Source organism: Crocodylus siamensis, chromosome 10 (genome assembly GCF_052110815.1).
Source record: "Crocodylus siamensis isolate JL-2025a chromosome 10, ASM5211081v1, whole genome shotgun sequence".
Lineage (NCBI taxonomy): Eukaryota > Metazoa > Chordata > Crocodylia > Crocodylidae > Crocodylus > Crocodylus siamensis.
Window position 1 is genome coordinate 50,776,214 of NC_143404.1, and position 26,815 is coordinate 50,803,028.

The following is a 26,815-nucleotide window of genomic DNA, read 5'->3' on the forward strand; positions in this document are numbered from 1 at the left end:
CTGGATATCCGTGCTCAGCCATGAAGGTTTATTGGACCCTTTTCTCACCTTCTTGCGTAGAGGAATTGCATCCTGCTGTGCCCCAAGGATAGCCTCCTTGACGAAGGACCACCTTTCCTGGACCCCCACACTAGCTACCCCCTGGGCTCCGAGTCCCTCCCTGACTACTACCCCTGAGCACATCCAAGTTGGCTTTCCTAAAGTCAAGCATTTGCGCTGTGCTAGTTACCCTCCCCACCTTTCTCTGAATAGCAAACTGGATCATTTCATCATCACTGTCCCCTAGACTCCCTTGTACTAGCACCTCCCCCACCAGGTCATCCCCAGAGGCTAACACCAGATCCACTATGGCATTTTCCCTAGTGGGGACGAGTCCCTCCTGCACGAGGTGTAGGTCCTGTATGCACATCATATTCATCTTGTGGTCATGATTGACCACAAGATGAATATAAGCCACCAGCACGATACTGCAGCTGGCAAAACAAACACAACTCTGGCTTGCATCTACCAGTGTATCTTGAGCAAGATCCAGGACATCATCCTCCTGCTGTACTCAGCCTTGGTGAGGCCACAGCTGGAGTACTGTATCCAATTCTGGGTTCCACAATTTAGAAAGGATGTAGAGAAGCTTGAAAGAGTCCAGAGGAGAGCCATGTGCATCAGAGGGCAAGAGATCAGGCCTTATGAAGACAGGCTATGAGCTATGAGCTATGGGACTTTTCAGCCTGGAGAAGCTCAGGCTCAGGGGTGACTTGGTGGCAGCCTATAAGTACATAAGGGGTGTGCATCAGGATCTGGGGGAACACCTGTTCACCAAAGCACCTCAGGGGATGACAAGGTCCAACGGTCACAAACTCCTGCAAGACCATTTTAGGCTGGACATAAGGAAACATTTCTTTACTATCTGAGCCCCCAAGGCCTGAAAAAGATTCCCCCCACACACCCAGAGGTGGTGCAGGCACCTACTCTGGACACTTTCAAGAAACATTTGGATGTTTATCTTGCTGAGATCCTTTGACCTTAGCTGACTTCCTGCCCTTAGGGCAGGGGGCAGGACCCAGTTATCTTACGAGGTCCTTTCCAGCCCTAATATCTATGAAATTCCTGTTCAGTACTTATGTACCCTGGGAGCACATAAGGCTGTCCATTACCAAAAGGGGAGAGCTGTACACCTTCCTTGGTGGAACAGGATTGCTTCCCTGAGGCAAGATATGTAGGCTTAGACACTGAGAGAGTCGAATAGGATCTGGGACATGAGTTTAATCCTGGATTTTGGTGGCATGGTTTTGGGATTACCACTCTAACCTGGAGCTCTGGGTTCAATCTTCAAGGCTACTATAAACTTCCACTGTGGCTAAATCACTCTCTGTCTCCATTCCTCTCACCTCTCTACTTCCACTACAAACTTTTGCAACAGTGATCATCGTATGTGGTGCCTATGTACTGTCCCTAGCATGCAATCTTGACTTCCATGGAGCCCTCTGGATGCTAGCATAGCGTGGTATGCTGTGAAGTGAGGTTGACTTAAAAGAAAATTGTTGCTTGAAAATGACATGGTGACTTCTCACTCTGGTTTTCATCAGGTGGGAAAGTTGCTCAAGCCAAAGCCAGCCTTTGCTTTTCTGTCAGAGTGGTATCTCAGCCATGAGCTGATGGACAGAGCAAGTCCCCTCTGCTTCAAACATCATCACCTGCCACAAAGATCTTGGCAATGCAGAACCTAAGATTCACAGCAGAACACAATACAGCATAATTTTTCCCTAGGTAGGCTACCTGGGCAGCAATGTAGTACATTAGTCTTCTTGCCAGCATGCTGAACTAAAGATGATATGCAGGGAACGAGTATGAGCAGCACCAACAGGCTGACTGTACAGGGTCAGTTTTTTGGCTCATAATTGTATTTTAAAGACATCTTACCAAGACCAAGCCTGACAATCTCTCGCCATTGCTTTCACACCATCTGGGGATTTACCAAACGTGACAGGAGAGCTCACCAAGCTGAAACTCACCACATACCTGTTGTATGAGCTCCCTTCTGACCTGCATCATCATTATTGTGACTACAGGATTTGCACTTCTATGGCACCAGTGAGCCAAAGAATTGAAAGCACCTCATGAATAGCAAGAGGGAAATACAGCATAATGCAGGCACTCATGCTGGGAGAGGTGACTCAGGAAACCTGGGATCTGCTCCTGCCTCTGCCCTGCTGGTGCACTGTGAGCATATTATCTCCCCCAACCCTCCCCCTGCCCCCATCTGTGCTTCTGTTTTTCCTCTGTGAGTGTGTCCAGATGAGTGTACACAGTGCTGTAGCAAGGAGGGGAAGGGAGTGGGGTGACTGCCCTGGGCATCAAAGCAAAGCAACACCAACAGGCACTGCCCAGCTGGAGCAGGATGCAGGACAAAGATGCAAATGGCTGATTTGGGGGGGCTTGGGGATGGGGAAAGGTGGCTTCCACTGTTGCGTGCACTCCCAAGCAATCACGGGGAGACATGTGCCCCCCAGATCTGTGCACAGGGCGAGGGTGGGCTGCTACTGTGCACTTTGCCCTAGGTGCCAAACTTCATTGCTACAGCACTGAGCACATGCATGTGGTTTGCAGAACCTCAGATCTGTTTGTGGCACTGCAAACTGCACATGGCGAATGTGCAACTGTGTACCTCTCTGCAAATTTACAGCATGGTGCCAAAATTTGGTACTGGGATGCATGAACGCTTCATGTCCCCGGTGGCTGGGAGGGCACAGTGGCTCCCATTGGCAGCAGCGGTGCTGTTGATGACGGGGGGAATGGGGGTGGTAAGCACTAACCAGTGGTCGGCGACCACCCGCAGATGCCGCCAGCATTGTTGGCAGTGGCCAGCAGCGATCAGACCGCCGGTGATGGGGGAGGGGGGTCGCGAGTGGCAACCACCTGTAGGTGCCACTGCCAGTGTCCCCAGTGCCTTTTCACAGGGGGTGCACCGCCACACTTAGGGGGTGTGCATGCACCCCCTATGCATCGCCAATGATGGGATGTCCTGGTATAAAAAAAATGCTACAAAAACCTGTGTAACACATGCATCAGAAGTATGCGCTGCCAGAAACAGAGGCTGTCCATCCAGAGCCACACTCTGGCTGTTGGCCAAGCTCTGTGTGGCCAGATCCGCACTGCTGCTGCCCCAGCAGGCCTCCAGGACCCCAGGTAAGGCTGCGGGCCCCAGGCTTCCCTACCTTACCTGGGACGATTTGGCATGCTGGAGCACACATGAAGGGGCATGTCCTAGGTCACAAAGCAGCAGTACAAATGTGTGCTGCTGCTTTTTGTGCCCCTGGAAACGCATGCTTCTGCAAGTGGGGATGCACCTTGTTTGATCAGTTTTAATGTTAGCTTTATAGGGCACAGGCATCACTCACTGTGTGTGCAGCCCTAATCCTGGCATATGGATGAGGCAATAGGATCCTTCCCTGTCTTTGACCCAATGAACTATGGCTATGTCTCTCCACTCCCAATCTAGGCTGCCTAGTGCTGCTGTAGGCACTAGCCGTACATAGTCCATCAGCTTGATTGTCTCCAGCCTCTGCAGATGCTCAGGGTGCAGAGAACCTCATTGTGCTCTGTCCCTAGTCCCCCATTCACATCCACAGCTGAGGGCTGATTTTCCTTAGATTAAGACATCTCATAACAAACAGCCTGAGGTAGGGGAAAGGGAGATATCCCAAGAGAGTAGAATTAGTACTGGAAAACAAGTGGTAGAACACAGGGCTTACAACTACCACTGGTAGCTTTAATTACTGTACCACATTATCTTCCTGTGCTGTTTTTCATGGACAGTGTATTGTAGGGAGATTTACTATTTGCAGGGATGAAAAGAGAGGTCCAATTCTTGAAGCAGAAGCCATGGGTCAGACAAACTCAAAGAAAGATGATTAAATTCTGAAACAAACTACCAAGGGGCGCTGTGGACTCTCTCTCAAGTTTTCAAACCAAGACAGGATAACATTCCCCATTTCCTCTCAGAGGAAGGATAATCAAGTGTGCAAGGCCCTGGTCTAGCACTTGGGTGATCCAGGTGCCTGCCTTAGTTCAGCCACAACTTTAGCCAAATCATTTACCCCACTCAGTGCCTCAACTCCTCATATGTAAATTGTGGATAATACTTTCCTATCTCAGGTGTATGTTGTAAGGATAAAACTATGAGTGACTGTAAGGCCTTGTATACCACGCTGATGAGAGCCATTTAAGTGCTCAGGAAATATTCTGCCTCTGAGATTACATCTACTCTTTTAGTTATGGAAACCATTTTTTCAGTACAAATAAGGAAATGTAAAATATATGTATATAAAACAAGGAAATCCCACAGATCAAGAAATCCTATTCTTTACTTGGGTGATTACCAGGAGCTTGACTACAAACCAGTAGCCCTTTATAGAAACCTCTGAAATGAAGGCAGAAACGTCACCTCTTGGATTCTTTTCTAAGTCCTTATTTTTCTAATAGGAAGCAAGATGCCTCTACAGCCAACCCATGCTTTGGCAATGTGCACCAACCTGAGGGCACAGCCATATGTGATTGTTTAAATCCTGAGGAAAGCAAATATTGCCAAAGCACTCGTTGGTTTATAATCATTCTGCTTCCAAATAATAATTGCTCAGAAATAATGTGAGCAATGGGATGTTTATGACCGTTTATAAAAAAATCTAGAAAAGCAAGTATGAAACGAACGTTAACAGGACATGTATTAAAGCCAGTGGGTGGGAGAACCTCAGCAAAGTTGGAGTTTAGGGTCAGTTGGGATCTGTATTTAATTAAAAATTGTACCTAAAGCTTACATGAAATCTGGAGCCTTTCAAGTTTCGTACCATTCCCTGCTCAAAGCAGAACCATTCCCAACTAGATCATCCCAGCCAAGGCTTTTCTTAAAAACCTCCAAGGATGGAGAGTCCACAGCCCCTTTGGGTAACCTGTTCCAGTCTTTTACTATCCCCCTAATGAGAAAGTTTTTCCTAATATCTAACCTAAACTTTCCTTGCTGCAACTTGAGACCATTGCTCCTTGTTCTGTCATCTGCCACCACTAAGAAGAGTCTAGCTCCATCCATCCTCTTTGTAAACACCCTTTAGGTTGTTGAAGGATGCTATTAAATGTCCTTGCAGTCTGCTCTTCTCTAGGGAATAGGCAATAGGGAATTGGCTGAGGCTGCACACTCAAGATGTTTGTTCATCATGGGGGACTTCAACCTCCCAAACATCTTGTGGGAAGAGCACAAGGGCAAATCTGACCAGTCGTGTAGCTTCCTCATTTGCATAGATGAGCCCTACCTAACAGAAGAGGTCTATGGGCCAACTAGGGGAGAGGCACTGCTGGATTTGGTTCTGGCCAAAGGGGATGATCTGGTGAGCAATCTAAGGATCAGGGGAAGTTTGGTGACAGTGACCATAGACTGGTCACTTTCTCTGTCCAATGCAGAGTGGGAAACTGTCTCAGTAAAACAGAAATCCTCAACTTTGGGAAGGCTGACTTACAGAAACTCAGGAGACTGGTCAGCCAGGCACTAAAAGACCATGGCCCCTTAGAAAAGAGAGTCCACAAGGAACGGTTGTTCCTTAAGAATGCAATCCTTGAAGCACAAGGAAAGTCCATTCTGTTCCACAGGAAATGCAGTCAGTGGGCTGGAGAGCCCCTTGGGCTCAATAGAGAACTTTTGGACCTCCTGAAACTAAAAAAGCTTACATCAGATGGAAAATAGGGCTCATCACCAAAGAAGACTTCACAGCACTAGCTCACACCTGTAGATAGTGGACCAGAAAAGACAAGGCGGAAACTGAACTCAGGCTAGCAACAGGAATCAAAGACAACAAAAAAGTCTTTCTTCAGATATGTGGGAAGTTGGAGGAAAAACAAAGGCAACATTGGACCCCTGCTAAATCAATTGGGGTAGCTGACCCATGACACTCAGGAAAAAGCCAATCTCCTAAATGATTACTTTGTGCTGGTCTTCCATCCATCCAAAGGGGTCACCCTGTCAGATAGGATGCAAAACATCCAGAGGGTGGGAGATAAGCCCACAATTGATGTGGATCAAGTAAGGGAACACCTCAAGAGGCTCGACATCCACAAGTCCGTGGGCCTGAACAGAATGTACCCGAGAGTCTTGAAGGACCTAGCGGACATCATAGCATGCCCTGTGGCAAAGATATTTGAGAACTCGTGGTGCTTGGGAGAGGCACCAGAGGACTGAAAAAAAGCCAGCATGGTCCCAATCTTCAAGAGAGGAAGGAAGGAAGACCCAGGGAATTACAGACCAATCAGTCTGACGTCCATCCCTGGAAAGATCCTGGAGAAAATTATCCAGGGTTCCATCAGCAGCAGGCTAACAGAAGGCAACTTTCTGAGTGCCAGCCAATATGCTTTGTCCTGCCTGACCAACCTCGTCTCTTTCTATGACCAGGTGACACTGCCTGGACAACGGAGACAAGGTTGATGTCATATATCTGGGTTTCAAGAAGGTGTTTGACTTCATATCCCATGATGGCTAAGCTGGAGAACTGCGGCCTCAGCCATCTCACAGTCCGATGGCTGGGGAACTGGCTCTGGGATCAGACCCAAAGAGTATTAGTTGATGGGAACAAATCAACTTGGCAAAAGGTGACCACTGGTATCCCTCAGGGCTCAGTACTTCGGCCAGTACTCTTCAACATCTTCAAAAATGATCTGGATTCGGGCATCAGATGTAGACTGGCAAAATTCACAGAGGACACTAAATTATGGGGGAAGGCGGTCACACTGGAAGATAGGCTGGGGATACAGGCTGACCTGGACAGGCTCACAAGGTGGGCAGACCAAAACCTGATGACATTTAATGTAGAGAAGTGCAAGGTGCTCCACCTTGGGAGGAAAAACCAGCACCATACTTATAGGCTTGGCAGTTCTATGTTCACTAGCACCACAACTACAACTTAGGGGTCTTGACTGACCACAAGATTAACCAATACGATGCCATAGCCAGAAAACCAAACCAAACTCTGGTATGCATCCACTGATGCATGTCAAGCAACATCAGGGACGTCATTCTCCCACTCGGCCTTGGTGAGTCTCCAGCTGGAGTACTACGTCCAGTTTTGGGCCCCTCACTTCAGAAGGGATGTGGATAAGTTTGAGAGAGTCTAAAGGAGAGGCACTTGCATGATCAAAGGCCAAAAGAGCAAGCCTTACAAGGAGAGGCTGAGGGACATAGGACTCTTCAGCCTGAAGAAGAGAAGGCTCAGGGGGGACTTGGTGGCAGCCTATAAATATATGAGGGGGGTGCACCAGGATCTGGGAGAACAGTTGTTCACCAGGGCTTCCCAAGAGATTACAAGGTCTAACAGCCACAAACTTCTGGAAGGCCAATTTAGACTGGACATAAGGAAAACTTCTTTACAGTCCAAGTGTCCAGGGTCTGAACAGACTCCCCCCAGAGGCATTTGGATGCATATCTTGCTGGGATCATTTGACCCCAGCAGACTTCCTGACTATGGCAGGGGGGCTGGACACGATGATCTCATGAGGTCCCTTCCAGCTCCTAATGTCTATGAAATCTATGAAACCTACACTAAATAAGACCAGTTCCCTCAGCCTCTCCTCATAAGTCATGTGCCCCAGCCCCAAAACCATTGTCATTGCCCTCTGCTGGATTCTGTCCAATTTGTCCAAGGGACTAGAGCCCACAATTGGGGCTAGATTTTTCAGACACACCCAGCTCCCAACAGGTGCCACCAGATTCTCTAAAGCAGTGCTATTCAACCCGAGGTCCATGGACCCCTGGGGGTCTGCAGACTATGATCAATCAAAATTATGTGACTACCCACATGTACAATTCAAAGGGGTCCACACCATCATTCAAAATTTCCAAAGGGGTCCGAACCTCCATTCAACAATTTTTAGGGGTCCACAAATTAGGAAATGTTAAAAACCACTGCTCTCTAAAGGCTCTATATTCCCCCTGGCAATCGGGCTCCATTTTGTGAGCACTGAGCTCTGCTGGAAAAGCATTTTGAGCATTTGTTTTTCAGACGTGCTGCTCCTACAGTTCTCATGGAATGGCAGCCGCAAGACCCAGTGCCTAAAATCTTCCTAACAGGCTTTACCACAGATTCCCCATTTCCACTCAACAGTCCCTAACCCTTTCCATTCACAGCACAAGACACAGGTCCCCAGCAGACCCTGGATCCTTACTTTCTCCTGTTGTCTTTTTTGGAAAGAAGGCACAAGACCTCAATCCAGTCATATCCCTGGCTCACTGAGAGGTCTGCAGGGCTGGGTTGAGGTTTGGGTAGGTAACAAGAGTCCTCTTCTCCCATTTTGAGGAGTCCCTTCCACTGCTCTCTCCCTGCAAAGTCCTGATTCAGGATCCATCTTCCTTGAACATAGTGGGCCTCAGGCCCAAGGGAGCCGAGGTGGAGTTGGAGTTTCCATAGTAGCGCTGTAGCTTGCCTTGCATCACATTTAGAAGCAGCATCATGTAGCCGATCTTTTACTAATGTTTTGAGGAAGTTGTCAGCAGTTTAATTGATTTAATACCCCCGGATAACAGAGTTTAGGTGGAAAGTAGAAGGAAACAGTGAAACTCATGTATAGTAAATGTCTGTGTCCAAACTGCCATCACACTAAGTGCTCTGGGGGTACCTGCTTAGAAGAAAGCTATGTTACTGTGACAGGGTGGAAAAGAAGCTGTAGGATATGATGGAGGGGGCTGTGGCACAGGACATAAAGTATGTGTGTAGGAGTGCACAGTTGGCAGGTCTATTGTCAGGTACATTGTCAGAGCTGAGAGGAGGTGCAGAAGTGGAACTGCAGGGCACTGTATTATGCTACATGGAGACATTAGCTTTGAATCAGACTTGGAAGTGTCCTCAAGGATCATCTCATTTAGTGGCTGGGATGCGTCAAAACAGAGACAGGGAATAACTCAGAATTAGGGTAGAATGGGCAACTCTTAGGGTAGAATTAGTAGAATGGGCAACTCTTTGGATTGAAGTGCATAAGTACAGCAGGGCTGCAGAGAATGGCAGCAGTCAATTGATGTGGCAGGCTGCAGGCCAGAAGTTAGCACCGATGTGTGGAGACACAGAAGCAGAACAGTAGTCAGGGCTGAAATGCATTGGCAGAGACGTATAGAGGTCAGGGATAAAAGAGAACACCCATTCCCTTTCTGTGTTATGGAAATTGTGCTTGACTTCTAGCTAGCCTCTGCACTGCCCAAGTCCCTCTTTTCTTGCCAATTATATTTTTGATCCTATTATAGTTTTTTTCCAACTTTCCATTCCTGACAGCTGCAGTTTCTAGCATGAAGCATTATTCCTGCATCCAGACTGCCTCTGAAACAGATAGATACTTCATTTGAGCTGCCTCTCTGAACTGACGGGCCCTCGGTAACCAAAGGAGCAAACCTCAGCCCTGGCAGAGGGATCAGGAAAATCCCCAAAGGGGCATTTGTAAAAGCCAGATGGTGCAGAACTTAGCCTCAGGCAGTGGATGGTAAGTGTCAGCAAATGAAAGAAGAATTCAAAACCTAGAGACAGGCAGCTCCATTTCCATCTGTTCTGTACAACTCCTTTTGTTCTGCTGGGCTTAGCTTCTGTTCTCACCCACTAGCTTAGCTTGATAATTCAACTGTTACTCAGAGCCTTGCATTTAGCAAATGAGCCATTGCCATACCAAACTGCCCAAGTTGAACAAAGAGTCATGGGGCTCTCCTGGTTCACATAGAGCTGCTGGGCTGGGTTGCATGCCACAGTAGGAGCAGAGACCAGCTGGGATGATTGAAAAGTGAGGTTCCCCAGTGGATACTCAGTAAAAGATACAGCTGCTACTCAGCAGCAATGGGCCTGGGAAGGGATTCTGGACCAGCAGTTAGTGAGGGCTGGAATTTTATTCTTATCAGGCCAGTCCAACAGCCCGTCCTCAGTCATGATCCCCTTGCAGTGCAGCGAACAAGATACATAAACACCAGCAGCAAGTCTTCAGAGTGGTTTCCTCCCACCAGCTCAACTCCAGAGATGCCTTGTTTATACACAGTGTGCTCTCTCCAAGGGCCCAATCTAGAACTCAACAAAGTCACTTTGAGCTGGATTCAGCAAGCCTCAGATCAGACCTGAGGTTGTTTTGGAGAACCAGGTGTTCAGCATCATGAGGGCTGTGGCAAAACTTTCCAGATATTAAGTAGGGACACATGTTTAATTACATGGTATGTAATGGTTGCCAGGGGGGCTGCTTGCAGTCTGAAGTGCATAAGCAAAGCAAAACCAGTGTTCTCTGGCACCTCCAGGGTCCCATCAGAGGCTCCTGCAGTCTGTGTTATGCCTGAAAGCCTTGCTCCTTCACAACACCAACAATATTCTCCTACAAGATTTCTCAGGGGCTGAGTTTTCAACTGAAGTGAAAAATAATATACTTCCTCATCAATTAGCAAGGGGGTAGAGGGGGGGGCACTCTGAGGTGCTCTGGGTTAGAGTAAATGGCAGTCCAGGGGATAGAGACTTAACGGTGGGAGTCTACTATAGACCTCCCAACCAGGGAGAAGAGCTCGACCAGGAATTCTTAGGTCAGCTCACAGAGGCAGTGAGGGCTAAGGATGTGGTCATCATGGGGCACCTGAACTTCCCAGACATCTGCTGGGAAGAGCAGTCAGCCAGGTCTGAATGCTCACGTAGGTTCTTGGCCAGAGTGCAGGACCTCCATCTAACCCAGGAGGTGCACAGCCCCACCAGGGGAGACACCTTGTTGGACCTGGTGCTGGCCACGGGTGACGACCTGGTGAGGGGGCTGCGGGTGCTGGGCCACCTGGGAGACAGTGATCATAGCTTGCTGGAATTCACCATCCAGCGTAAGGTGGCAAAGGGCTGCAGCAAGGCAACAGCCCTAGACTTTAGGAGGGCTGACTTCAACAAGCTAAGGAGGATCGTTGGGGAAGCGCTGAGGACCCAGAGGGGAAGGGAGCCAGATGTCCAAAGTGAGCGGTTGCTCCTTAAGGAGACGATCCTCCATGCCCAAAGGGAGGTAATCCCAACAAGGGTCAAAGGGAGCAGGAGGGCACATAAACCCCCATGGCTCACTAGGAGCATCCGGGAATGTCTCCTTGCTAAAAGGGAGGCATACACCCAATGGAGGGATGGGGTCATCACCAAGAAGGACTATGTTACAGTCGCCCGAGGATGTAGAGGGGCAGTCAGGAAGGCCAAGGCAGAGATGGAGATAGGACTAGCTTCCCGGATTAAGGACAATAAGAAGTCCTTCTTCAAATACATAGGGGGTAAAAAGAGGGTCCCGGGTAATGTGGGGCCCCTGCAGGACACGATGGGCAACTTAGTCGTCATGCCAGATGACAAAGCTAACATATTTAACGATTTCTTTGCCTCTGTCTTCCTAAGTAGGGACCAGTTCAGCCACCTCCCTGCTGGGCCCCCCTCGGGCCTCGGGAGAGACACGCCTGGGCCAGGGGTTAGCGAGGAGTTAGTTAGGGTACTTCTGGAGAGGCTGGACGTGTTCAAGTCCGCTGGTCCGGACGATCTTCACCGTAGGGTTCTACAGAAACTGGCCGAGGTCATTGCGGGACCCCTGGCGCGGCTCTATGAGCACTCGTGGTGCTCTGGTGAGGTGCCGGAGGACTGGAAGAGGGCCAATGTGGTCCCTATCTTCAAAAAGGGAAAAAAAGAGGACCCGGGAAATTACAGGCCAGTTAGTCTTACCTCAATCCCGGGTAAGCTCTTTGAAAAAATTATCCTGGCACACATCCAGGAGGGCCTTGCGGGGGAATGCATGCTCAGGGGCAACCAACATGGGTTCATCAGTGGCAGGTCTTGTCAGACCAACCTGGTGGCCTTTTACGATCAGGTCACCAAATCATTAGACGCAGGGGTTGCTGTGGATGTAGTCTTTCTGGACTTCCGGAAGGCTTTCGACACTGTCTCTCACCCTGTCCTCATCAAAAAGCTGGGAGACTGTGGTGTCGATGCCCACACAGTCAAATGGGTCGCCAACTGGTTGGAGGGCCGCACCCAGAGGGTGGTAGTGGATGGGTTCTTCTCGACCTGCAAGGACGTGGGCAGTGGGGTTCCGCAGGGCTCGGTCCTCGGGCCCGCACTGTTCAACATCTTCATCAGCGACTTGGATGAGGGGGTAGAAAGCACCCTGTTCAAGTTTGCTGATGACACTAAGATGTGGGGGGATGTGGGTGCACTAGAAGGGTGCAATAGGCTACAAGCTGACCTTGACAGGTTGCAACGGTGGGCGGATGAGAATAGGATGGGGTTTAACACTGATAAGTGCAAGGTGTTGCACATGGGGAGGAAGAACCGGCACCACACTTACAGGTTGGGGAACTCCCCTCTTGCCAGCACGGAGACGGAAAAGGATCTTGGAGTCATCATTGACTCCACGATGAACATGGGCCAGCAGTGTGGGGAAGCAGTCAAGAAGGCCAACCGTACCCTGTCATGCATCCACAGATGCATCTCGAGCAGGTCCAGGGAGGTGATCCTCCCCCTCTATGCGGCACTGGTCAGGCCGCAGCTGGAGTACTGCGTCCAGTTCTGGGCGCCGCACTTCAAGAGGGACGTGGACGATATGGAAAGAGTCCAGAGGAGGGCCACTCGTATGATCAGGGGTCAGCAGGGCAGGCCTTATGAGGAGAGGCTACGGGACCTGAACCTGTTTAGCCTCCACAAGAGAAGGTTAAGGGGGGACCTTGTGGCCTGCTACAAACTGGTCAGGGGGGATCAGCAGGTACTGGGGGAGTCCCTGTTCCCCCTTGCGCTGCCAGGAGTGACCAGGAATAACGGTCACAAGCTGGCGGAGGGTAGGTTTAGATTAGATATTAGGAGGCGCTACTTCACAGTCAGGGCAGCTAGGGCCTGGAACCGGCTTCCAGGGGAAGTAGTGCAGGCTCCTAGCCTGGGGATTTTTAAAAGGAAGTTAGATGAGCACCTTGCCGGGGTCATCTGACCCCGGTGCTCTTTCCTGCCAAGGCAGGGGGTCAGACTAGATGATCTACCTAGGTCCCTTCTGACTCTAGCTACTATGAAACTATGAAACTATAAGGAGGAGCAGCTTTGTGCCTGGGAGCTCACACAGCCCTGAGCAAAGCATGAGAGCACAGCTGCCAGTGGGATGGCATCAGGCCAAGCAGTAAGAGTAGGGAGGGATAGCGGTGGCAGAGCCAGCTCATCCTCTGTAGAGCAAGAGCCTGGACCAGTTGCCTAGTGCTTTGGGCAGTAGCCCAGGACAAAGAAGACTTGGTTCAAGACTCTGCTCTTTCTGACTTTTGAAGTCCCAGCTATGCCTTTATCTCCATCTGTAATAGCACTTCGTAGGGGCATTGACTCCATGGTTTTAAGGGCCATGTGAGTATCCCAGACTGATAAACAACTCCAGAGATAGCCCCTCTCCATATTGTATATGGCTGGACTAACTCCACCAAAAGCACCTGTACAACACTGGCCTGGTCACAGTAGTGATGCTGTTGTGTCTGATGCGTGGGAGGCAGAAGGGCATGTAGTAGGTGCTGTTTTTTAGGAGCTTTCAGAGAAACAGATCCTGTTCCCACCCACGGGTCAGGAGGTCAGCAGCAGCCAGCCTCTTTCCCATACCCAGAGCTCTGCACTTTTAACAGGGCAGTCATACTGTGCAGAGCTGGGCATTTCTCCTTGACTCTCCCGCATCCTTTAGTGATGATGAAGGTGAGTCCCTGCTTCTATTCATGCAGTGTTATGTAAGACCTAACGGGAATCCAAAACCCTGGGAAATTCTACAATTACATTAATGGAAACAGAGTCCCAGCTGCCTAATGGAGCCCCTTAGCTCCAGGGACATGGTAAGTTAGGTGTTTTATTACATTTAAAGTCAGTGGGAACGTTTTGGCAGCAGAGCCCAAGAAAGATGGATCCTTTATCTGAGGCCTGTACATCTCCTGTAGCTCACAGTGGAGCAGCCCTGTGGCATTTCACACAGACCCATGTAGAAATAACGTAATCCAGGCCATATGGCTGCTCTGGCTGCTGTGCCTAACTGCCGAGGGATGGGTACGCTTTCCACCGTCCACCTCAGGACATTCACAGGGGCCTTAGGGTGGAGGAAGTACTTCAGCTCGTGCTGTTTACCCTGGCACGCTGGCATTTTCCAGACCACGAGCTAGTCTCTCTGTCCCTTTCATGATAAAGGCGACAGGTTCAATTATGTGGAAAGGCTGCTGCTGGGATATTAGGCTTTGTCAGCAAGGTGAGCTACCAGCAATCTAAATAAGAACTAACAATTTCAACTCAATTGGCATAAGATACAGGAGAGAAGTGGGATAAGAACAAAGAAGGCTGAGAGACCAGGCAGAGTGTTGGGTAGCACTGGCCAGGCCCCTTCTGGGATGAAATCCCCTTTCCTAATTGGCCCAGATCTCTCAATTACTGTGCAGTGCTCTTGTGTTCTCCACCATTCACTCAGAGCCAAGGAGTCTTTCAGAAGACTTCTTCATTCAGTGCTTATATTCTAACTGATCAGCATTGGGCAAAAGGTGCTTCTGCACAATAAAATAACCTCACCTAGCTGGCTGTCACTGGAGCCTCTTAGAGGGACAGTTCTCCATGTCTTCCTTCCCCCAGAAAATGTAACAACGTCAACAAGCAACACAGTACAGGACTTCAAACAGATGCAAATGACCTAACTGACAATGTGCAGTTAGTCTCTGAGGTGCCCTGCCCTGTGACAGTAGTACCGAGGTTGTCAGACAATGGTGAGTCTAGTGGTTCTGGTTAAGTCAGATTTGCCCATCACTTTGGGGTGTGCTCATTTATTAGGGATACGTTTCTAGGGTCTTTGTAATTCTATCAATGTGCTGCTTGTGTACTTGTGTTTCTATATGGAGCTGGATATCTCCCATCTGCAAGCCCTCACCCCCAATGGAGCTATCTTGCAGGACTCAGTTTCATTGGGGCTGTGTTCCTTCAGTCACCAGATCAGTCATACACACACAAACACACAGTTTAACGTGACATACCTGACCTGGCCGGGTTGATCAGCATGGACAGGCTGACACCCTCATATGCCAAGAATCCGTTCATCAGAGCAACAATAAACTGCAGTCAGACGCAAGCCCACAGGTAAACAGAAGATATCTGAATCCGGCTGGGTATCCAGCTGACACCCTCGTGGGCCAGCATTCAGTTCATTAGGGCATGTCTGAGCCAAACTGGGTCAATCAGCCTGTACAAGCTGATCCCCTTATGTGTTTCAAACTCAGCACATTCCAATCTTTAGCCTCTTGATGAGTAGACCCTACAGTATTTTTGGGCTTCACAGGGATCTTTAGCTTAGGTAAAAGAAGCATTGCTGCAGAGCAAGTGGGGAAGGAGAAGTAAAGAAGGAAAAATATACCCAGTTACTACCAGTTTGACTATAAAAGTTATTTATTGCTAAGTATACGAAATATATAATGGTACTAGTAGTAATAGACATGCAAAGGAAAACAAACACAAACAATTACAATACTACCCTGGTTTCACTAAGTATTTGGGGAAATTTAGCTCAAGCTTAACTAATACAATTCAGGTTCAGAAATCTATGCCTAGAGAAAAAAAAGAAAGAGAGAACAAGAGCTGGGATCTCACCAGTCCAAGGCACTCGGGTTCCCATGCTGACAGGTAAAGTTCTTAGCACAATCCTTGAAGGGAGACGATCTGTTTCTTCCAGCTTCTTGAGAACAACAGCGGATGGTGTCAGAGAGATTTCTCCTCTTGAAGCACACCTTGCTGCTTTTTTTACAGCTTTTTATACCCTCAGTTCAGCTTCTTCAAAGCTTTCTTTTAACAGTGTAAATTATGGTCTTTTCTACTGACAAGGGGTTTTCTGGTTTGGAACATCTCAAGAAACTGATCAATAACCAGGAAAAACATAAGGTTAAGGAGTAACCAGACACTTAGGAGCCAGCTTGAAGTTCCTATGGATAGCAGATATACTGGATGGGATACCTCATTGTTTCTTCAGAAACAATAGATAGCTTGCAGTGTCAGGGTTTTGTATTTTTACCTGTTGTGAATAAGCCTCAGTTTAGCATGACTTTTCCAGATCTTACTAAAAGGGATTGATTACTTTAAGTGTTCAAAAACTTTTGTGGGGAGGACTTCCACCAGTCATCCTGGGAAAAGTATGACAGCATTTGTGGTAAGGGCTCCAACAGGCTGGACGCTGTGATGAACCCTTTTACCATTGTTCAAATGTTCCCCATACCCCCTCTGACTCGGTCTCTTTGCCTCAGCATTCCCTAACCTGGCAACCGAGTTTTAGTCGATCAAGTTTAAATAGGCCTCCCATAGTGGGACCAGGGAATATACGGCCTGAGATGCCTATTAAACTTTACTTCTGCTTAGTTCTGGTTAGATGAGGTGTGCGTTGTGGGGAAAAGGTCCTTTGTAAATCCAGCTTAGAATTGGTCTGATAAATGCTGAGTTGGGTGTGTGTAAATGTGGGTTGATTAGCATTTGGAGCACAGATTCCCCATCATGCAGTGCTCCCCTGCTTCTCTGATTTCAAAATTCACTGTGGTCTTTGCTTCAGGCTTTCTGTTCTCCATCTCCCATGTAAATGAATGGTCAACTGGTTCCATCTCGGATGCAAATAAGACCTAGGTCACTTGTTTCACATTTGTCACCCTTATCTGGAGGGCTTTAGGTGCATCTCCTGCTGCATCTTCATTGTCTTTTGTAATCAGTTCTTGTTCGGGGAGGGGGGGATTCTTTGTGAGTCAGACAGGCTGTGTCCTGTGTCAGGATTCCCCAAAAACACGGAGCTGAGAGGTAACAGATCTGTCTCAGCCCGATCTGGTTGTGGCCAAAGACCTCCTTGTACAAAATGACAACTTAGCACCCCTTACCTCAGGGGTGGGAAATTATTTGGGCCTAAGAGCCGCTTAGGGAGTTTTGGTGAGCTGTCTTGGGCTGGGCTAGCACCCCCCTCCCCCCCCCCCCCCCCCGCAACTGCTTACCAAAACTCTAAGTGGCTGGGCAGATGGGATGGGTACTGGGTGGCATGGGTGGGCAGGGTGCAGCATCTGGAAGTGGCATGCATGAGCAGGGAGCAACATCTGGGAGTGGAACAGGTGGGTGCAGCCAGGGCTAGGGCTGGAATGGGATGGCAGGGTGGTGACAGCGCAGGGCCAGGGCCCAGGGGTGTGTAGACAGGGCCATGTGAGGAGTGGATTGCAACTCTGCCCCAGGCCCTGGGCTCTATGCTGTCACCGCCCAGCAATCCTGGAGTCTCCATGGAGATAGCCGGGATTTGCACTGGCCAGGTGGGTGGGAGGGGACCACAGGCAAGCGGGAAGTGGCCTCCTGCTCCTGGACACTGCTCCTTACCTTCCTGCAGCCCCACTGCACCATCCCGGTTCTGCTGTGCCTGGAGGGAGAAGGACCAACTGCATGCCCCACGGGCCAGGCTGCCCCCACACCTAGGCTGGGTGCAGCTGAGGGACCTGCCGGAGACCAGACAAAGTCCCCTGGTGAGCCGGATCTCCTTCCTTCCTGGAATTTTGAGGTGTCACCTATTCCTTCCCAGTGTTTGTCAGTCTAGGGCAAAAATTCAGACCAAGCTGCCCCCGCTGCAAGATCCCAGGGCTCCAGAACAGCCCCCTGCCCTGTCCTGCCCCGCTCTGCTGCATACCCTGCCAGGGTAGCTGGGGCTGGTCTCCATGGCAACCCCAGTCTTGTGCAGCTGTGGCTGGGGTCTCCATGGAGACTGGCCCCAGGCATGCAGGCAGAGGCTGCTGGGAAAGAGTCCAGCTGCTGGCCAGATCTGCCATTTTTCCTGCTCCTGTTCTAACACTATGCACACTCCTGTTTTCAGTTTTCTGGTGAATAAATGTCAGCATGTGACAACCCATGTTTCATTAGTGCTATTGGGTAACTTATTATTTCAACTGCCTGTCTCACCAACCTATTAGATTGGGATAATGACCACTAGCAGCTACCATGAATTCATATTTCACTGCAGGCAGCTTAAACTGATGCCTGTTAAACTGAGGTCCATCACCAAACATTACTGTATTAGTTATGCGGTATCTAGCAACAATTCATTTGATATGCACGATTACCAGATTAGAAGTAGTATATTTCCATAATGCTATCTCAGAAAAATGAGACTAATAGTCTTGGACAAGAACATAGTTTCTTCCAACCAGCATAAAAAATTAAATCTATGCCTACTTCGCTCCAGCAGGCCAATATTTCCTGGACTCTTTTGCATGATTCAACCTTTATTTTTGGCATGTACAACCAACCTTGATAGCTTCCTCAATGTCACTGTTCACTTGAGGCCAATATAAAAAACATCATTTTTCAATTAAATTAAAATTTTCAATCCTTAAATAATCTTCCCAAACACTGTTAAACATATTTTCTGTAGCAACTTAGAAACCACAATTTAGAAATTGTATATAATATGCCATATTGAGTTGAGAGCTACCACTTAACTTGATAATAAGGTCTGAGAACATGATGTCCTAGGCACACTGTGCTGGTAACCTTAATTACTTTCTGTATTGTCCTGACCAGCACCTCTGGCAGTCATAGTTAACATTTAATCTGAGCCTGAACACAGTTTTATTATCAGACTAAAAATAAAAAAACCAGCTCTCGCTTTTGCACCATTACAGTTCCATCAGTATTCTGGAGAGTGTCTGTAGCCCCCAAAGTTCTCTCAGGTTTATATTCAATTTGCAAATCATGTATTTGTGACTGAAAAAATAATCCCTATATTCCCAGGGGGCAGTTTGTCAGGCTTCCTCTGCCAATGGCAACAAGAGTTTTATGCTCATTTGAAGTTAATAATGCCAACCAATGAATAAAGGATGACATTTCTTATACTCATCTACTATGGCCAAAACCTCCTATTTCAGTATTTTATTTGCATCCCTATTCTGACCATGCTGCAGTAAGAGAAGTGGGTTGATAGTCTCTTTGGAAACATGCATAGGCAGCTTATTTTGTGCTCACCCTCAAAGAACCTCAGGATTTAAAACAAAAACCAAAAACACACACACCTTCAGTTTGTCAAACCTTTTATCATGACTTTCATTTTGCAGTCACTGGGTATCCTTGCACAGTGGAGCTCTTAAATTGCTGGTTTGGGCAGCTAGATTATACACGCTTTCCCCCATACATAACCATTGTGAGGAATCTTTGTACCCCTTCCTTGTCTCCTGGAGCAAGCATATTGGTGATGTCTCCACTGTAGTCACTCAGGACCCAGTCTGGAGCAATCCAGATTGGGTCATGAGTGACTACAGGGCTCTGAGGGCTGGGCTCAAGGGGTTGGGGGCTCAATTAGTCTTTTCCTCTGTGCTCCCTGTTGCAGGCCGTGGTCCTAGGAGGGAAGGATACATCGAGGAAGTGAACTGACATCCCCAACCATGGTGCCACCAAGAGGGCTTTGGTTTCTTCATCACAGTGTGCACTTTAAGGAGAGAGGACCCTTTGGGAAGAGACATCATCCACCTCACGCAGAAAGGTAAGTCCCTGTTCTCAGCCAGGATGGCCAATCTTCTAGACAGGGCTTCAAACTAAAATTGCTGGGGGAAGGGGAAACACTGACTGGAGCATGCCCAGGAACTGACATAAAAGAAAGCTCCATAGATAGGGATACTAGGAGAGCCACTCTTGCAGGAGCTGAGAGAATAGTTCTTCTTCAGCATGACAGGTAGTCGAGGGCCTCAGTAGAAGGACTCAGGTGCCTATAGACTAACGCCAGGAGCACGGGGAACAAGCAGGAGGAGCTAGCCCTCCTACTCTCCAGTAGGCATTGTGATCTAGTAGGGATTAGGGAGACCTGGTGGGATTCCTCACACGATTGGAGCACAGCCATAGAGGGCTACACCCTCCATAGAAGGGACCAAGTAGGGAAGAAAGGTGGAGGTGTAGCTCTGTATGTGAAGGAGCAGTGCACTTCCCTGGAGGCCAACATCGGCTCCAAAAAAGAACGGCTTGAAACCCTCTAGGTGAAACCGCGGTGGGGTGGGGGAGTGTGTGGTAAGAGAGACCTAACTGTAGGTGTATACTACAGACCGCCAAACCAGGGGCAGGAATTTGATCTAGAGTTCGTCCGAGAACTGAGAAAGGCCTTGCATACATGGGACGGGTCATCATGGGTGACTTCAGTTATGCAGACATCTCTTGGGAGGAGCACTTGGCCAAATCAGATGGGTCATGTTCCTTCCTGACCTACATCAAAGAGCTTTTTCTGACTCAGGCAGTGCATAGGCCACCCAGAGGTAACACCCTTCTAGACTTGGTCCTGGCCAAAGGAAATGACCTGGTGACTGACTTAAACATGGAGGGCAGCCTGGGTAATAGCAACCATAAAACCATCATGTTCGCTGTCCATCACAAGGCAGACAAATTAGATAGCAGGATTGAAGTTTTGGACTTCAAAAATGCAAATTTCAACAAGCTCAGGTCACTAGTAGAAAAAGTACTGCGGGACCAGGGACTGAAGGTAAAAAAAGTACATGAAGAGTGGTCATTCCTTAAGGACACGATCCTTGAAGCACAAAGGAAGTCCGTTCCCATGCAGAGGAAAGGTATTAAAAGGGCTGGGAAGCCCTCTTGGCTAAATCATGGTCCTCTTGAGAAAGAAGAAAAAGGTGTACGTATAATGGAAGCTTGGGACGTGCCCTAAGGAGGACTATACAACAATGCCATGCACTTGTAGGGAACAGATTAGACAGGCTAAAGTGGCGACTGAGATAAAATTAGCAACAGGAATCAAGGACAACAAGAAGTCCTTCTTTAGGTACGTAGGGAACAGGAGGAAAACAAATGGGAGTGTGCGGCCACTGCTCGACAACTCAGGCCAGCTGGTTACCAGCACTCAGGAGAAAACTGAACTCCTGAATAACTACTTTGCTTTGGGCTTTCACTGGGCCGAGGGGAAAATCATGCCAGACAGGGTACAGAATGAGCAGGGTAAGAATAACTGTCTTCTTACTATTGTCGTAGAACTGGTCTATGATCAATTAAAAAATTTAGACATATAAAGTCAGAAGGACCGGATGAACTTCATCTGAGAGTGCTGAAGGAGCTGGCAGAAATTGTCACGGAATCCCTGATGAAACTCTTCCAAAACTTGTAGCACTCCGGAGAGGTCCCTGAGGACTGAAAGAGAGCTAGTGTTGTGCCCATCTTCAAGAGGGGGAGAAGGGAGAACCCGGGTAACTATGGGGCAATTAGCCTAACTTCTATCCTAGGGAAAATCCTGGAAAAATTCATTAAGGACTCTATGTGCAATAAACTTGCAGAAGGTAGGAGTCTGAATGACAGCCAGCATGGCTTCATCACAGGCAGGTCTTGTCTCACCAACCTCGGTTACTTTTATGATCAGGTAACTCTCCACCTGGATAAGAGAGAGGAGGTTGTCATATACCTTGCCTTCCAAAAGTTTTTGATCTGGTATCCCATGATGTTCTCGCAACAAAATTGGAGGATTGTGGGCTTTATTGTGAGACAGTTAAGTGGGTACAAAACTGGCTGTGGGGTAGGACCCAGAGAATCCTAAGTAACGGATCTGTATCATCTTGGTAAGAAGTGGCCAAAGGTGTACCTCAGGGGTCAATGCTTGGCCCAGTGCTATTCAACATCTTCATCAATGATTTGGATGTAGGGGTGAAGAGCTCACTGACCAAGTTCATGGATGACATCAAGTTATGGGGAAGTGTGGTCATGCTTGAAGATAGGCTGCAGAGACAGGCGGACGTAGACAGCCTGGCAAGTTGGGTGGATCAGAACCAGATGAAGTTCATCTTTGAGAAATGTAAAGTGCTCCACCTGGGGATGAACAATCCCTTGCACACCTACAGGCTTGGCAGTGCCAATCTGACCAGCACTACGAATGAAGCTGGCAGTGTGACGCAGTAGCCAACAGGGCAAATAATACTCTGGCATGCATCAATCGATACATCTCCAGCAAAACCAAGGAACTGATTCTTCCACTCTATTCAGTTTTGGTGAGACTCCAACTGGAGTACTGTGTCCAGTTCTGGGCACTACACTTTAACAAGGACATGGTAAAGCTTGAGGGAGTCCAGAGAAGGGCCAACCATATGATCAGAGACTTGCATGGCAAGCCATACGAGGAAAGGCTGAGGGACCTGGGACTCTTCAGCCTGAAAAAGAGAAGGCTGAGAGGGGACTTGGTAGCAGCTTACCGCTACATCAGAGGCGTACATCAAGGGCTCGGTGAACAACTGTTCACCAAGGCATCCTTGGGGAAAACCAGGAGCAATGGTCACAGACTCCTAGAAAACCATTTCAAGCTCAGCATAAGGAAAACTTCTTCACAGTCAGGGTGTTCAGACTGTGGAATAAGCTCCCTCCAGAGCTGGTGCAATCTCTTACTCTGGAAATCTTCAAGAAGAGACTTGACAGTCACCACACTGAGGTCACCTGACCCCAGCTGTCTTTCCTGCCAGGTGCAGGGGGCTGAACCTGATGATCTTGCAAAGTCCCTTCCAGCCTCACAATCTGTGAATCTCTGAAACCTTAGCGGTGTACCTGCAGTCCTTGCTGTGCTAACATTTCTCTCCAGTGTATTTATTCCTGTAACAACAAATTTACAGTTTTGTTTGTTTACTGTTAAACCCAGCAGCTCTGGCTATTTCCAAAGCTGCTCAGAGCCTCTGGTCATGCTCTTGTTTCTTGATTGAAACATCATCCATATGGATGTCAGGACTCTCTATAGCATCAAAATGTGTTGTATTTTCCAAGGAAACATTTCAGGTGCCAACAACTACACAAATGGCAGTCTGAGGAAACAGTGTTAGCTCCCAAAGAGGGAGCTGAAGGCGGATAAAAGCATGTCTCATTTCCTGAAGGCACCTACTGCAACCCTGCTGACTCATCAAGTGTAGAAAAATTTATGGCACCTGTCATCTCTGCCAGAATTCCTTCCCCCATAAGCAGTTAATATCATTCGCTCTTTATATATTTATTTAGGTTTTTGGGGTCTATATATAAGTGAAAGATTCCATCTTTTTTTCCTACAAGGTGCACAGAAATACTTGTTCCTTTTGATTTTCTACTCAGTGACTGGGGGGAAACTAGGTTTATGTAGCTCCTCTCTTAGCCTCTGCTGTAGGCAGACAGGAACTTTCCTAGAGGCATGAATCATGGCTCAGTTGGGCTCCTTCATTTCTACTCTGTTAGCTTACATTACATGATGAGCATAAGTCCCTTGTTGCCATTGTGGCAGAAGGAGCCTGAAAAGCCATCATCTGGGATTATACGGATTATTTTTTTCAGTCACAAATATATGTTTTACAAACTGAATATAAACCTGAGAGAACTTTGGTGGCTGCAGACACTCCAGAGTACTGACAAAACTGTAATGAAGAGTCCAGAGGAGAGGCATGCGCATGATTAGAAGTCATGAGAGCAGGCCTTATGAGGAGGGGCTGAGAGGCATGGGACTCTTCAGCCTGGAGAAGCAAAAGCTCAGGGGGCACTTGATGGCAGCCTACAATTATATAAGGGGTGTGAGTCAGGAACTGGGAGAGCATGTGTTCACCAGGGCACACCAAGGGATGACAAAGTCAAATGGTCACAAACTGCTGAAAGACCGTTTTAGACTGGACATAAGGAGAAACTTCTTTACTGTCCAAGTCTCCAGAGTCTGGAATAGACTTCCCCCAGAAGTGGTGCAAGCACCTACTAAGAAACACCTAGATGTTCACCTTGCTGGCGTCATCTGACCATAGCTGACTTTCCTGCCCTTTGGGCAGGGGGATGGATCTCATGAGGTCCCTTCCAGCCCTAATGTCTATGAAAATCCAGAGCTGTTTTTTCTGTATGCCAGTCTGATGATCAAAAATGTATATACTCTATTGACCACGTATCTATCCCTTGGAAAATGTCCTCAGTTGTTTTGGTGTCGTGCTGCTCCAATGAGAGTACCCATTTGATAAGATCCAGAGCTAGACACATTTTTAATCCACTGTTGGGTACTTTTCCTCCTGGTATTATTAGTAACTAGCCAAAGTACAAGGCTTGCATGGGTTGCAGTAATCAAATTTTAATGTTTTATAAATAAAAACATTTCATTCTATCTTATTTCCATCTACTAATAAGCTGTGTGTATGTGTTTAGTTTTGTACCCTATTCTACTTGTGTGGTACAGCTTGACACTGTGAGCTTTTGTAGCACAGGTCTTGTAGCAGACTAGATTCTTTCTGCTCTGGATGTAGCCATTGCCGCTGTGTTTGTTTGTCGTCTTGCAAGTTGCTGCTCCCGAGTCTCAGATGCTCTGGTTGCAGCTTTTGCAACGCGATTTTTGGCAATTTTGCTTCTTGTAGATTACCTTTTTTGGTAGGAGCCATGTGAAATGATTTGCATCTGGAGTGTTGCTTGTCAACAATGTATGAAAGGGGCTCCAGAGGATCATTCATTTGGGGCAGCTGAACCTTGCCACTGTTGCAGCATATTCCTGGCGCTTCTCCTTTCCATCTCATTGCAAGGCAATGGCTGCAAGAAGTACAGCTTTTGCAAGTCAGTTTTTGGCAAGTTTTCTTCTTGTAGATTGCCTTACAGGGAATGCCTCTCACAACCCTCTGATCAGTCCCTGAGAAGGCCCAGTACGGTTTTCTCCCTGGACCTTCCTTAAGACCTCATTCTACCTGCGGGTGCTCCCAGGTCCTGTTAACCAGTCCCAACCACAGCCCTTAGGGGGATACTCCTAAATGCTGAGCTTTCTCCAGCTGTACCAGTTGACCTTGGCCAGGAACTTTGAGCTTTGCTAAAGAATGTTTTGCACATGCAAATTTATTCTGATTCCTGGGGCTGACCTGTCACAGGGGGTTATGCAGTACAGATCCAAAAAAAACTGGCAATTTTTTCGAGCCAAATCAAAAAAATAGCACCCAGGTGCATGTCCCCAGGGTCCCCTTAATATGCACGCAAAGTTTCAGGTCTCTAGGTATCATGGTGTTGGAGCTATGGCATGCGCGTGCACGCTCGCATACACACACACTTTTTTATTAATATAGTTTGGATCTTTTCCCATTTGTTGCTTACCCAGACATTTGAGCTTGCAATACTCTTTTACTGGAAATTAGTTCACCGTGGTCAACTCTTGAGTTTTGTTTGTTTACCTTCTATTATCTACGGCTTTCCTTTCAGTGCTAACAGCACTGTTTCTGGCCCTACACTGGCTTGTGCACCTGTGTCCAGTGTAACATTAACAAATGTTCTATTTCTGTTCAGGATGATCAACCACTGACTGTCTGCTCCGATATTGTCCATTGCTCCCCTGAAGAATTCCTCCAAGCAAGTGGCGTTTTTGTCATCCTCACTGTCCCATGCTGCGCATATTTTCACTATCATTGCAAAGTAACAGCAAGTTTAATATAGTGTATGCAATTCCATGTATTGTTTTTGTGGATGCTGACTGGGCTCTGCATGTCTCTTTGCCTTAGGTCTCTTTTCTAGTTTCATTTTGGATTCCCTACCACGTCCACAGTGTCAGAGCACACACTTCTGCACATGGAGACCCACCCAGTGGGTGCATCTACACATGCAATTAGCACGTAGAAATAAACTCTGGCACAGTTCAAGCTGGAGTTTATTGCTCCCAGGTGCAGTATTTACACATGCGCTTGGGACCACAGTACATTGAGCCAGGGCTGAGTAGCCATGGTTGGCAGGGGACCTGGGGGGTCAGCCTACCAGCCTGAAACTGAACTGTGGAAGGGCTGGCTGGGGCATGAGGGTACTAGTGTGGGACTAGCTGACAGGCAGCCCCCGTACTGTACCACTATCATGCCCCAGCCAGCTCTGGTCACTGTCTACACCTGTGTTTCAGTGTGTCCTGGGAGACAGCGTAATGAACAGAATTCACCCGCAGCTCAGGACAAGACGTGCATGAGGCGAAGGGAGGAGCCCACGTGGCTCATTAGCCGCCTTTTTATTCAGTTGCAGCCAGCTGATGACATCACTGTCGGACGCCAGCCGGCAGTGATAAAAACGGCGGCTGTGGCCATGGAGGGGGCAGATAGCCCAGGTGAGGAGCAGCAAGTGTCGCCGACGATAAGAGAAGCCTCTGCTGCAAGATTGGGTGAGTGAGAAGAGCTGGCAGGGACTCGGACGGAGCGGGGCCAGACCTCCCAACTGGAGACTGCATCGGGCAATGCTGGAACAGGAGACACGGCACCAGAGGACGCGGTTGGAAGAGCACCCGGGAGTGAAGTGACCCACTGGTGGGGTGCCAGGATGACATTACGCAGAGACAGTCTTGCCAGGGAGAAGAGATCACGGGAGAGCCCCGAGGGGGTACAATCGAAGCGAGCATTGCTGCCAAGCGTCAATAGAGTGACAGGCAGGAGGGAGGAATGCTGTAGGTGATCGGTCCGGGTTGGGCCAGAAGGGAGCCGGGAAGGGATCGGAGTAAGCCAGTTAGAGGGTGGGGGGCACCGGATGGTCAGCATTTTTGGTTGTTTCATTTGTTTAGGCAACCCTGGCTAAGGGGTTGAGAGCTAGGGGAGTGCGCCCTGAAGATTGAGGCTGAAGGGAAGCCTCTGTGACTTTACAGTTTCTTTTGCGTTTCCTTCCCCTGAAGGGACGGGGTCAGGCAAGGAGGGCCATGGGGCCAGACCTGATGGCAAACACTATGGCTGGGAGCTATGGTCAGTTAGAAACAGACCGTGGACGTCGCAGCTGGGATCAAAAGCAACAGGCGAGGGACGCACCGAAGGGGGCATGAGGCCGGGGTGTAGGGTTGGGAGAGCCCCCTAAGTGACCGCCAGGGGATCCTGGGCCACGGGGTATCCTGTCAA